At 46.2% G+C, this 13,707-nt stretch overlaps 1 long non-coding RNA gene across 1 annotated transcript in view; it reads left to right on the top strand.

Annotated features, from left to right (window-relative positions):
- LOC306812241 overlaps window positions 1-13,707 on the top strand; it is a 45,945-nt gene that overhangs the window by 7,582 nt on the left and 24,656 nt on the right. Inside the window, exon 3 of the long non-coding RNA XR_013776834.1 lies at window positions 3,930-4,052. This is a non-coding gene — a long non-coding RNA (uncharacterized lncRNA). The remainder of the gene's footprint in view (window positions 1-3,929; window positions 4,053-13,707) is intronic.

Here is a 13,707-nt window from a genome sequence, read left to right as displayed (position 1 = left end):
GTGTGCAGCAGCATTGCTTTTCCATGCTCCAGGACAGCAGTGGGAATATTTGACAGAGTCCCTTGTGGTCACAAGTTTTTCTTTTCCCTTTTCTTTTGTATTGATGGCTGAACTCCACTGGATGCAGAATTAAAAAAATTCAGCTGCTGGGGTTTAAATATCTCCAGTGCCCTGCAGCTACATAAAGAAATTTGATTAAAACACACCAAATTTGGGGAGGAACTCTGGGTTTTTTGACATCCTGGCAGTTTTGGGATTGAAATGCCAGCCAGCCCTTGGAGCTGCCTTTAAGCTCCCACTTTGTTGTCAGGTGTGAAGCAGGATGAGTGGTTTGCACCTCTGGCTGTGCCCTCAGCTCCTGTCCCAGCACACCTGTGACACTCAGAGGTGTCCCCACCCCAGGAGGTGTCACTGGGGCCTTCCCTTCATCCCAGGTGTGTTTTCAGGTGTAACTGTGGCCTTTTCTTCACCCTAGGTCTATTTTAAGGTGTAACTGAGGCTTTCCCTTCATCCCAGGCGTTTTGAGATCTCACTATGACCTTTTCTTCATCCCAGGTGTGTTTTCAGGGGTAACTGTGGCCTTTTCTTCACCCTAGGTCTATTTTAAGGTGTAACTGTGACTTTCCCTTCAGCCCAGGTGTGTTTTGAGGTCTCACTGAGTCCTTCCCTTCATTCCAAGTGTATTTTGAGATCTCACTATGACCTTTTCTTCATCCCTGGTGTGTTTTGAGGTCTCACTGTGTCCTTTTCTTCATCCCATATATATTTTGAGGTCTCATTGGTTCCTTCCCTTCATCCCAGGTGTGTTTTGGTTGTGACCCTGCTGAACAGGAGGGATCTGGGGGATGTTTTCATCTCTTTGCTGCCACATCCCAGCAGGGTCCAAGCCCCTCTGTGGAGGAATGACCATCCTGGTGCACAAACACACTTTGGAAGGGATTTTGGGATCAGAAATGCAGCTGTGACCTGCCCAGAGGAAATTCCCTTCCCTGTGCCTGGTTGGCTCCTCACAGAGACATAAAATAAGGTGCAGGGGGCACTGTTCAAATGCAGCAAGTGCACATCATATTTAATAACCTGTAAATCTCACCAGAGTGAAGTGACAACAAATTATTGGAGTCACTTATCAGACAAAAATGACCCAGTGGCTGCAGCTGAGTCGATGGCAGGTGAGGTGATAAAGCCACGGGGTTTTTATTTTGGTTCTTCTCCGGACTGTCCTTTTAGTGTTAAAACAAAGGAAGAATTGGTCATTACTTCACCTATGACAAGGGATTTTCTCCCTCCTCCTGCTCTAATGGGCTGCAGGTGTTTCACAGCCAGCCCAGGCTAATCAGGACAGACTTTCTGGCCACAGGCCAAAATTATAAAACTGTCCAGGGAGAGAAGAGAAGAAAAGAAAAGACAAGGGATGGGGGGGGGCGGGGGGGGGTGTGGGAAGGAAAAAAATAAAAATAAAGCAAGCAAAGGAGTCACTCCATGCTGAGATTTTGTACTTTTGTGTCTCCTGAAGTGAATACATCAGGAATCAAAGGTTTGAAAAGTCATTCAGCCTCTCCAAAGGAGAGTGGGAGCCATCTGCACGCCAGGATGGAGCTCTCTGCTCCCCTGGCACTGGGGGAACCCTGGAGCAGCTCAGGAGGGATGTGGGGTCCTGGCTGGGTGTGGGCATCCTCCTGCCAGGGTAATGTGTGGGAGCAGCCCTGGATCTCCATGGTGAGGGTTCCCCTGTGCCAGAGCTGCCAGGGAATCACCATGGGCTTGTCCACTGCTCATTAATTAATCCCTTCTTAGCAAAATTGAAGCTGCAGACACAAGGCAGAGCTCTGCAGCTTCTCACCCTGTTAGGTTTTAGTGCAGCCTTGCCCTTAAGCCCCACATGGACTGAGGAGGGGGCTTAAAGGCAGCTCCAAGGGTTCTGCTGCTGGAAGAATCTCCAAGGACTGGATGGCATTTCAATCTCAACAGCCCATCCAGCCAAAACACCACTGCCAGGATGTCCAAACACCCAGAGTTCCTCCCCAAACTTGCTGTGTGTCCTGGTTGGAAGGACAGGTGTCTGCCAATAAAGGCAGAAGCTTGTCTTTGAAATGGAGAATAGAAACCCCCTCCCTCCAAATTATTATTATAATTTTGAAATTAAGGGGCTCTCAGGCAAAGATATGGGAATTAGCAATAACAATTCTTTACTAGGAAAATTAAAATAGAAATACAGTATTACAAAGAACAATCCCAAAACACTGCCAGAGTCAGAATCCAAGCTGACACCCGTCAGTCAGTCAGGGTGGTGGCAGCAGTCCCATTCCATGGTGGCTGCATCCTCCTGCAGTGGCAGATGTGGTTCAGCTGGAGCAGTGCTCCTGGAGAAGGTGCAGTTTCCTCTGAAGGTCCAGGGATGATGTGGAAAGGTCTGGCTTTCCTCTGGAATCCAGTGGAAAGAAGGTGCCTTGGTGTCCAAAATCTCAGTTTTTATCTGGGTAGGAAAGGCTTGGCTCCTGCCCTGGCTGGAGCATCTCCCAGTGGGATGATGGAATTTTATCAGTCATGCACTGGGACTCACTGGCCATGAACAGGAGATATCTCCTGGAGGGAGGATGGGCTGTGGGAAAGATAAAGATGATTGCCCCAGCTGGTTTAAAGATGGCCCATTAGCAGATAATGTGTGCCAGGAGATAAAGATCACTGCCACACCCAGTTTTAAGCAATGGCCCATTAACAGGAGATATCTCCCACAGGGATAAGAATCGCTGCCACACCCAGTTTTAAACAATGGCCCATTGACAGGTGATACCTCCTGGATGAAGGGTGGGTCATGGTGAAAGATAACGATGATTGCCCCAGCTGGTTTAAAGATGGCCCATTAGCAGATAATATGTGCCAGGGTCACTGTGATAGAATACACATTTCTGGCCACATCCTGCATTGCAACCCAAGACATTTTGTTTTAACCAAATTTATTTAAGTAGCTGCACTTCCCTCGTGTCTCCTGGAAGCTGTGGGAAGGGAAGGTGGGTAGTTTGATGGTGGCAGCCCCTGTGCCCTCTCAACTGGGGCTGGCTTAGCTGAGCTGAGCTGGGCTGAGCCTTCCCCAGGTGCTGAGTTCTTGGGTGGGAGCCAAGGAGCAGCCAGGATGGGGAGCTCAGGGAAAAGCTGGATCTGAGGCTCTGGCTGGCTCCCAACAGCTGGTTTGCCTTGCCCAGAGGCAATGCTGAGAGGTGGAGCCCCCAGAGGAGCCCTGTGTCATTGTGGGGTGCCCTGGGGACACCCCTCACCTTCAGCTTCCTCAGGCAGTCCCTAAAGGTGGGTGAGATGTGCCCAAGCCTCAGGGCACGTCCATGGGAACAGCCTGGCTTTGGGGTCTTGGATATTGCTGGGAACCAGGGAAAAGCAGCCTTGGGTTTCTCAGGCTGCTCAAAGACAAGAAATTATAACAATGATTGAACACCTGCAGGGTGTGTGAGAAATGTGATGTTTTGCAAAAAGCATTTTTATGAAGAAGTGTTACCTTTTTAAACCAATAAACCTTTTCTATTCTGTTTTTCATTAACTACTCTCTATGACTACAGTGTTTCTTTAAATAAAGCTCTTTTGCTCCTCCATTACACAAAAAAACTTGATTGCATTATCCTTTCTGCCACCCCTATAACCAAAATACAACAGGGTCTGAATACCATAATGAACAATAATAATAATGAACAAATTGGAGGTAAATGAATTCACAGGATTCCACACAACAGAGTCCTGGGTATCTTACCCAGATTTGTTCAGAGCCAAGGTTTGGCTGGGGCCAAATGTTTTTTTTCCTTTGTTTTGTTTTGTTTTTGTTTTTGTTTTTTTGTTTATCTAAGATACGGGTTTGGACGCTTAACAGGGAAGAAAAACCAAACAACAAAACCATGAGTGATTAATGTTAATTATTTTCATTTCAGATCTCCTTTTGGCAGCTGGATGAGAAGGGAATGCCATGGCCAAGGAAGGATTGCCAAGCAGGGATTTCCAAGGTTCAAGTTGTATTCCAAGGGAACATGAGTCCTGTGTCACCTTCACACCAGGTCAGTGCCTTGCCCTGGCATCCCTGTCCACTCAGGCTCTGCAGATGGTTCTAAGGGTGATCAAAACACACAGTGGAAATTCCCTGGTATCAGGAATTACATAATTGCAAGGCTGAAATGATTCAATAAATTGGATTAGAATTTTTTTTTTTTTTTGTAGGAAGCAAATGGCTGATGAAAAGTTTCATAAAGTGCTTCATAATCAGGCAGAGTGAGTCAGTCTTGAGTTTTCTCCTTTTTTGCATTTTGCTGTTGGTTGGAAAAGTCTGTGAGTTCTGACTTGTTGTTTGCAAAGTGCTGAGAACACTGTGACACTTCTGAAAATACAAATAATAGTGGCTTATCAAACCTTCTGTGATGGCTTGGAAATCCCTGGATTTTTTTTTTATTTCCCACCCCTTGGAGCACCCTGTGCTTCAGTTTCTGCCTTTGGATGCCAGCAAAGCACAGCTGTGGAGAAGGGACCCAGAACCACACGAGTTTGGGGTGGCAGGGACATGACTTCATGTTCCTTTCTCCTTCAGCTTATCTGAGGGGAGGAAACTGGGGCCCTTATCTTTTTCTGGCTGGAAAAACTGATTTTGAGTGCATGTGTTTGAAGCTGCAGCAGTGAGCCAGGTTGGCTTGACTAAACCACAAAATCTGACTGAGCCTAATTAGAGACCAGGATGCCTCCCAGCACTTAAAGGTTGCTTTCAAGATTCTGATGAGCTGACAAAACAGATTAGGGAGAGGTGGGATTGGTATGAGCCATATTTGGCATTTTCCTGCTTGGTGGCAGCAGCAAGAGGCTCTGAGTGGAGATCAGAGCCCCAAATTCCTGAACTGAGTGAATTCACTCCAGGCTAATGCACAAAGCTCCACATGGATGGGCTGGACTCAACTGGAGATGCTGCTGATCTCAGAATTAATGTTGTTTGGTTTTAAACTACAAAATAAGAGATTTAGATGAGATGTTAGGAAGATGATCAGAGGGTGGGATGCCCTCTGTGGCTGCCCCTGGATCCCAGGCAGTGCCCAAGGTCAGTTTGGGGCTTGGAGCACCCTGGGATGGTGGAAGGTGTCCCAGGGGTGACACTGGATGAGCTTTAAGGTTCTTTCCAACCTAAACCATCCTGGGATTCAGTGAAGGACAACCTGAGACCCTCAGGCTGTCAGAAGTGATGCCCAGAGAGCAGCACTGCAGCCTGCCAGCCCCTCAGTCCTGCTGCTGCTCTGGGAGCAGGGTGAGGATTTGGAGAGCTCAAGGAGGGCCCTCACTAGTTTTTCACACTTTTTTTTCCAGGATTTGCTTTGCTTTGAGGCAGTGCTGGGTCCCTGTGCTCCCCATCCTGCCATGGCACAGCAGTGTTGGTGGGGCTGTGCTCAGGGTGATCTGGAGCTGGGCTGTGACTCCTGCAGGCACAAACACTCCTTGCTGCTCCCTGTGCTTGGAAAGAAATCAAAATTTCCAAAATATCCAATGGAAACCTCCTCTGAGCATCAAGGAGCTGCTGCTCAGGGGTGCAGAGGAGCAGCCAGTGCCAGCCTGCAGGAGCTGCTGAGCCAGCAGCACACAGTGGCACTGCTCAGTGACAAAGATTTTGTCCCCTCTGTTATCCTGGCCACCACTGGGACTCTCTGCAAACCTCCCAGCTCAGGGCCAGCAGGTGCTCTGGCCCTGCCAAGCTTCCTCCTGCTGCTCTCCTGAGTTCCAGCATCCCCCTGAGCTGCTGCTGCTGCTCACAGTCCCCGTGTGCTTTGAGCTTGCAGAGTTTGGAGCCAGGGTTTTGTGTCTGAGCCACCCCTAACAGGTCCCCCTGCCTTCCCTGGGAGCACATGGTGAGGGCTGGAGCAGAGCAGACAGCTGCTTTGCTCTCCCAGGGCAGCCTCTGTGTCTGGGCCTCCGTTGTTTTTGTCCAAATCCCATCTGACTCCTTTCCAAAAGCAGTTCAGTCTGTAAAACCAGACCAGGTGCCTTTGCTCAGGCTCATTCCTGAAATACCAGCTAGGAGCAAAAAAGCAGTTTGGATTTTTAAATCAGTAGGAAGTTCATTTCAAACTGGTTTTGTTTTGTTTTGTTTTGTTTTTTTTTCCTGCACTTAAAGTGTTTGAATCTTCCCTTATGCCTTCCTGATAGAAAACTGACCTTGCTTGGACCAGTCCCTGCTTTCAGACCTGATTTATTGTATCCTCTTTAACGAGAGTTCCAAATCCACTCAGTGCCACCCTTCAGCCTCTGAAACCTCACCTGCAATGCACATTCCCTGCACCTTGACCTCTCTGGTGTTTCACAGAGACCAAACCTCCCAGCAGGTCAGATGGAGCTTCTGCTTTCCCATTCCACTCCTTAACTTGCCAAAACAGTGAAGGAAAAAATAAATAAAAGGCCCAATAGACCTCACCAGCCAAACTTGGTGGAAGAGTTGAAAAGCTCTAGTGGCCTCTGAGCTTTGGTTTAGCTCTGCATCCCTGGTGCCTGCCAAGCTTTGTCCTGCACACTGCCCTTCCTCCAGACACTGCCACTGGCCTGGGGCTGCTGCTGGTGCTGCCAAGGAGATTTGGGAGAGGAGCTTTGCCAACCTTCTGTGCCTTTTCAAACTTCCCTGAAGCATCTGCTTTGTTTCTGGTGCTGGGCTGCCCTGAATGGTCCTTTTGTGTGCTCTGCCCGTGGCTCCAGGCAGCTCTGGAGGAGCCTGAGATAAATGTGACAGCTCCTGCTCTGGAGAATCCCCTGGACACTGCAGCGTGTCCCTGCAGAGTCCCTCCCATATTTATGCTGTGTTTATATTGCTGTGTCAGGCCCAGCTCTTATCATGTAACCAGAGAGGGCCTGAGGGACAGCTCTGTGCTCTGGGGGTCAGCCATGGGGACAGGGATGGGCCAGCACTTTGTCACTGAGCTGGTCACCCTGAGCAGTGCCACTGTGTGCTGCTGGCTCAGCAGCTCCTGCAGGCTGGCACTGGCTGCTCCTCTGCACCCCTGAGCAGCAGCTCCTTGATGCTCAGAGGAGGTTTCCATTGGATATTTTGGAAATTTTGATTTCTGTCCAAGCACAGGGAGCAGCAAGGAGTGTTTGTGCCTGCAGGAGTCACAGCCCAGCTCCAGATCACCCTGAGCACAGTCCCACCAACACTGCTGTGCCATGGCAGGATGGGGAGCACAGGGACCCAGCACTGCCTCAAAGCAAAGCAAATCCTGGAAAAAAAAGTGTGAAAAACTACTGAGGGCCCTCCTTGAGCTCTCCAAATCCTCACCCTGCTCCCAGAGCAGCAGCAGGACTGAGGGGCTGGCAGGCTGCAGTGCTGCTCTCTGGGCATCACTTCTGACAGCCTGGGGGTCTCAGGTTGTCCTTCACTGAATCTCTCTCCTCTGCACCCCAGAGCAGCAGCTCTTTGATGCTCAGAGGAGGTTTCCATTGCACATTTTGTCCATTTTGGTTTCTGTTGAAGCACAGGGAGCAGCCAGCAGTGTTTCTCCTGCAGGACTCAGCCCAGCTGCTGGGGTGTCCCCACTCCAGATCACCCCAGGGAGCTGCTGCAGCCCAGCTCTGCCCTGGCTGGCTCTGGACAGTGTCTGGCTGCTTTTATCTCTGCAGGCTGCCTGGGAGCTGGGCTCTGAGCAGTGCTCAGCCTCTAATCTGCACTGCTGGACCCAGGCAGGCTCAGGGGCCAAGGCAGGGAGATAAGTAGGAGGGGGAAAGGTGGGAGTGGAAAATCCCATCTCTGAGAGGACAGCAGGAAACCTGGGCTCACTCACGTTTTGGGAATTGCTCAGGACTTGGCCAAGTGAGTGTTTCCTGATCCTCTCTTTTATTTTTTTGCCTCTTTTTTTCTTCCTCTTGAAAACCAGGAGGAAAAGCTGCCCAGTAAGGCATGGCTGAGGGAATCCCAGCTTGGGGGATGACCTTAGCAAATGTCACTAGAAAGTGTCCCAGGTAGGTGGAACCTTGATCCACCTCAGATGCAAAGATTTTCTTTGTATTCTTTCCCTTTTTTAACCTGGATTTCCATTGACCATCTACTCAGTCCAACCCTTGCCTACACCTGGAGAGGAGGTCTGTGCCTGGAGGATGTTTTGTTGCAAGGATTTTCTTTGTATTCTTTCCCTTTTTTACTGGATTTCCATTGATCATCTCCTGCTCAGTCCAAGCCTTGCTTAGACCTGGAGAGGAGGTCTGTGCCTGGAGGATGTTTTGTTGCAAGGATTTTCTTTGTATTCTTTCCCTTTTTTACTGGATTTCCATTGATCATCTCCTGCTCAGTCCAAGCCTTGCTTAGACCTGGAGAGGAGGTCTGTGCCTGGAGGATGTTTTTGTTTTTTGCTTTTTGCTGTGGAGAGGTGAATCCAGGTGGACACTAAATAGGGGAAGAAAGCAGGAAAAAATTCTAACAGCTAAAAGACACCTGGATGAGAGGGATGGGAAGTGTTCTTTGAGAGGAGAGGTGGGGCTGTGGGGCAGGGCAGGAGAGGGAGGTGATCAGCTCAGTCCTTTGAGTGCTTCACATCCAGCATCAAAGTCCCCACCTGAATGTCACACACTGCCCTCTGCTATTAAATTTGGGGATCTGCTCACCCTTCCAGAGATCAATAACCCCACACCCTGCACAGGCAGGGCTGGGATCACAGGGTGGCACCTTTGTGTACTCAGGGATTGATGTGTCTGTGCTGCCTGCCCTGCTGAGATCAATAAATGCCTTTGTGGGCACCTGTGACAGGTGAGCTGAGCTGCTCCAGGTCACTGAGGAGGGCATCTGGCAGCCTTTGATAAAAAAAAAAGGATTTTGATCCAGAATAGTCCTCATGCCCTACTTTCCCAGTCCCTTGGGCCAGCCTGTTCCTAGAGCAAGGCTCTGAAAGCAAAGAGAAGAGAATTGTCTCCTCTCAGGGCTGATCTGAGGAATCTGCTGTTTCTGCTGGCTCAAATCCTTTCTGTTTGCTCCAGCTGTCACCTGGCTTGCTCCTCCTGTGCCTCTCATTAACATCTTGTGACAATTAGGAGAGGGATGACATGGCAGGTTTATGATTTAGTTTCTGGTTATGATTTGTTTTCTGGTTATGTTTTAGTTTCTGGTTGCTCAGGCATTGATGGGAATCCTTGGTGTCTGTGTGAGCCCAGTGCTGCTTCATCAAGGTGAAAAGAAATTTATATTCAGAGCCCTCTGGCTTCTGTCATTGCCTGAAACCCAGCTCCACCCCAAATGGACCCAAATTTCACATGCAATTCACATTTCCCCTCCATTCAGCCCGAGCCCAGGAGTGACACAGCCTCATTCAGAGCCATGAGAAGAAATGCAAATCCCTGGGCTGTGGTTTGTTCTGCTGGATTAGCCCATTTCCCCCCCAGATGGATGCAGGGCCATTTGCAGGTGTTTTCTCTGTGGCAGTCCTGGCATGCAGGGGTTTGGAAGAGTGAGCTCTGGGAAGGGCAGTGCCAATAAAAAGGTTTTTTTTCAGGATAAAGAGCTGGATGCAGAATCCTGACCTTTTTTTTTCACCACATATCCTTCCATCCCTGGGACCATTCAGCATTCCTGCACCTTCTCAAAGATTATCACTATAAAATAAAGCAGCCCTGGTAGGATGGGCTTTTAAATTTTATTTCCTTTTATTTGCTCAGGGGTATAAAAATGGTATCTTTTAACCTGTCAGCTTGCATTTCCAACATAGCTGAGCTTTGAAAGAGGCTGTCCAAAATGAAACCCAAGAGTAATAGGAGAGTGTTAGGAGAGCCAGTAGGCATTGAATAGTCTCTGTGGTGGCAGAAAAGCCTTAGGCTTCAACTGATTGCTAATTATGTGGCTTTATTCCTTTTTAAGAAAATACCATGTAAGGTTTGTGAAGGAGGTAAAGTGTGTTAATCTGTGCAGAGTTACTAGTTTTTGGGGTTGGTGGTTTTTTCTTTATTTTTCCCATTTTATTATATTTTTTTTTTTTAATTCCCATGCCCCAGTTTGGTTTGAAAAAGAAGCCACATTCTCAAGTCCTGCCACCCATCACTTAGAGCCCCTGTGTAAAGGGCACAAGTTATTCCACCTTAAAAAGAAAAGGAAAATAAAAGAAAAAAGAGGAAAAAAAAAAGCTGAAAACCCACGCTGTGCAGAGAGGGAGAGAGTTACAGCAAGTGGGCCCCCTGCTTTTCTCCAAGGGGGAATGTAAGCAGATCCTGCCTGAAACTGCTTCACTCAGCAGTTTTCAGCTTGTTTTAATTGGCCCTGCCTGAAAGAATCCTGAATGCTGTACCTGTGCCAATGAAAATGCAAATGTTTCCCTGAGCCCAGGCTGGAGGGGGCTGTCCCAGCACAGAGAGGGGCAAAGACATGGGATGGGGTGGGAAAGGGCAGGACCTGCCCCAGCCCAGCTCTGGGGCACAAAGGGACCTGGAAATGCAGTGTGAGCAGGGAGGAGTGCTGGGGTACCTGGGGAAAATCCAGTGTGACCAGGGAGAAATGCAGAATTGCCTTCTGGAAGTGCAAGGGCTTTAGAAAATCAAATATGAGCAGAGAGAAATGCAGGGTTACCTGCTGGAAGTGCAAGGGCTTTGGAAAATGGAATGTGAGCAGGGAGAAATGCTGGGTTATCTGGGGAAAATCAATTGTGAGCAGGCAGAAATGGAGAATTACCTTCTGGAAGTGCAAGGACTTTGGAAAATCCAGTGTGAGCAGGGAGAAATGCAGAATTGCCTTCTGGAAGTCCAAGGGCTTTGGAAAATGGAATGTGAGCAGGGAGGAGTGCTGGGGTACCTGGGGAAAATCAAGTGTGAGCAGGGAGAAATGCAGAATTGCCTTCTGGAAGTGCAAGGGCTTTGGAAAATCAAGTGTGAGCTGGGAGAAGTGCTGGGTTATCACTGAAAGTACAAGGGTTTTAGAATATTGATTGTGAGCAGAAAAAAAAGCAGAACAACTTTCTGGAAGTCCAAAGCCTTTGAAGAATGAAGTGTGAGCAGGGAAAAATACTGAGTTACCTGCACTGGATGGGAGCTGGCCCTGCTCTGGGGGTGTGTGTGGGGGCACAGGTCAGGACTGCAGCCCCATATCCCATTTGGATGCTGTCCATGCCCTGGAGATGCTGGTCCTGCACAGGATTGTTCTTTATTGAGCCCCACAATGGTTTGGGTTGGACAGGACCTTGAATATCTGCCCCTTCCACTACCCCAGGCTGCTCCAACCTGCCCTTGGACACTTCCCAGAGCCACAGCTGCTCTGAGCATCCTATTCCATCCCAAAACTTCTTTTTTTTTATGCTGTTCATCTCCAAAAAGAAACTGCATGAACCCCAAAAAAACCACTAAAGCAGCAACAATTGCTTTGAAATGAGTTTTGTGTGTTTCCTGTGGTTTTCCATGCCCCATGTGGGGCTGGGCTCCAATATTCCTCACAGAGGGAATTTTCTCCTTGTGCTGGGTGACCATTCTCAGTGCAGATAACTGCACAATATAAATATTTCCAAATTAAAAGCACATTTTTTAGGCATTCACAAATCATCCCTCCTCCTAAAGGGCACATCTTAAAGTTCTGGAATGAGAAAATAAGAAAAATTATCTGGCTCAACTTTTTCTTTCTGCCTCGTGTCAAATAACAGCCCAGCAGTGAATTGGGAAAAAGAATTAATTTTCAATAACTGGTTGATCAATTCTTTTCTGTCTTTGCAATTCCCTATCCAGTAATGAATATGCATCTTCTGCATTTTCCAGAGAAATATCCAGCATCTTAGGGTATTTAAAATTAGATCTGTATACATTTACAGAGTAATGATTATTCTGAATTTCATCCGAGGCAATTAAAAAAGCATCATGATGACATTTAAGGTGATATTTTTCTCCCTTATGTTAAATAATTATAAATAATAATAATGATTAAACAAATTATTCTGTTCCTCCCAGTCTGGATCAACCTTTAGGTTAATAATCTAAATCATTAAAATTCATCTTTCTCTCCAAGGATTGAGTAGTTAAAAAAAAAATAAAAAATTGGAGGAACCTTTCTGCAGAAGGGTGATTGATAATTACCAAAGCAAAAATGTTTTGTGGGTGAAAAATGGGGCAGCTCAGCAGATTGGTTGGTTTGATGCTGGTCAGGTTGAGGTGATGTTTCCATCAAGCAAACTTTTTTTTTTTATTATTGGTTTTATCAGCTGTCATTCTCTTTGGGACATGATGCAACTTCCCACCAGGCAAAACCATTTTGGAGATTATTTATTAATTAGAATGGGAGCCAAGCCCTTATACCTGTAATATTTTATTCTTTTTCCTCAAACTGCCTCTGTGAATAAGATTTTCCTTGACTAATTTCAATCATTTAAAATCCAGAATTTAAATTGAAATTTAAAATGCCAGTTGAGACTGGCAGTGTCCATCATTTCCTCTGCTTTAAGGGTTGGTTGATTTACCCTCAGAGCTGCCTAAATCTCTTTATTTAGGATTTACAGCATCAAAACAAAGAGTTGAGAATGGAATGACAACTTTTAGGGCCCAACTTTTGGGAAACCCAACTTTCAGGAGAATGGAAACCCAAGTTTTAGGACCCAATTTTTGGGAAACCAAACTTTTGGAAAACCCAACTTTTAGGACCAAACTTTTAGAAAATCCAACTTCTGGGACACCAAACTTTTGGGAAACTCAACTTCTAAGAAACCCAAATTTTAGGACCCAGCTTTTGGAAACTCAACTTTTAGGAATCCAAACTTTTAGGACCCAACTTTTTGGAATACAAACTTTTAGGAAACCAAACTTTTAGGGCCAAACTTTAGGGGAACCCAACTTTTAGGAAACCCAACTTTTGGGAAACCCAGTTTTATGACCCAACTTTTAGGAAACCAAACTTTACCCTCCTCAAAAGAATTTGGATTAGAAAGATTTCCTATATAAGGAATATAGATTTAGGATATAGAATAAAAATATATAAACACCCCATTCAGAGGAATTGGGACCAATTAAATACAGAATACAGAATATAGAATATAGAAACACCCATTCAGAGGAACTGGGACCAAATAGATCCCCAGAATATAGAATATAGAAACACCCCATTCAGAAGAATTAGGACCAAATAAATGCCCTAAATACAGAATATAGAATAAGGATATCAAATAGAATATAGAATAGGGATATAGAATAAGGATATAGAAACACCCCATTCAGAGGAACTGGGACCAAATTAATTCCCTAAATATAGAATATAGAATACAGAATAAGGATATAGAAACACCCCATTCAGAGGAATTAGGACCAAATAGATTCCCTGAGTATAGAATATAGAATATGAAATATAGAATATGGAATATAGAATAAGAATAAGAATATAGACACACCCCATTCAGAGGAATTGGGACCAAATAGATTCCCTAAATATAGAATATGGAATATAGAATAAGGATATAGAAACACCCCATTCAGAGGAATTGGGAACAAGTGGATTCCCTAAATATAGAATATAGAATAAGGATATAGAAACACCATATTCAGAGGAATTGGGACCAAATAGATTCCCTAAATACAGAATATAGAATATGGAATATAGAATATAGAATAAGGATATAGAAACACCCTATTCAGAGGAATTGGGACCAAATAGATTCCCTAAATATAGAATATGGAATATAGAATATGGAATGTAGAATATAGAATAAGGATATAGAAACACCCCATTCAGAGGAATTGGGACCAAATAGATTCCCT

The sequence above is a fragment of the Erithacus rubecula genome (assembly GCF_903797595.1).
Source record: "Erithacus rubecula genome assembly, chromosome: 25".
Lineage (NCBI taxonomy): Eukaryota > Metazoa > Chordata > Aves > Passeriformes > Muscicapidae > Erithacus > Erithacus rubecula.
This window is presented reverse-complemented; position numbering and strand designations above follow the sequence as displayed.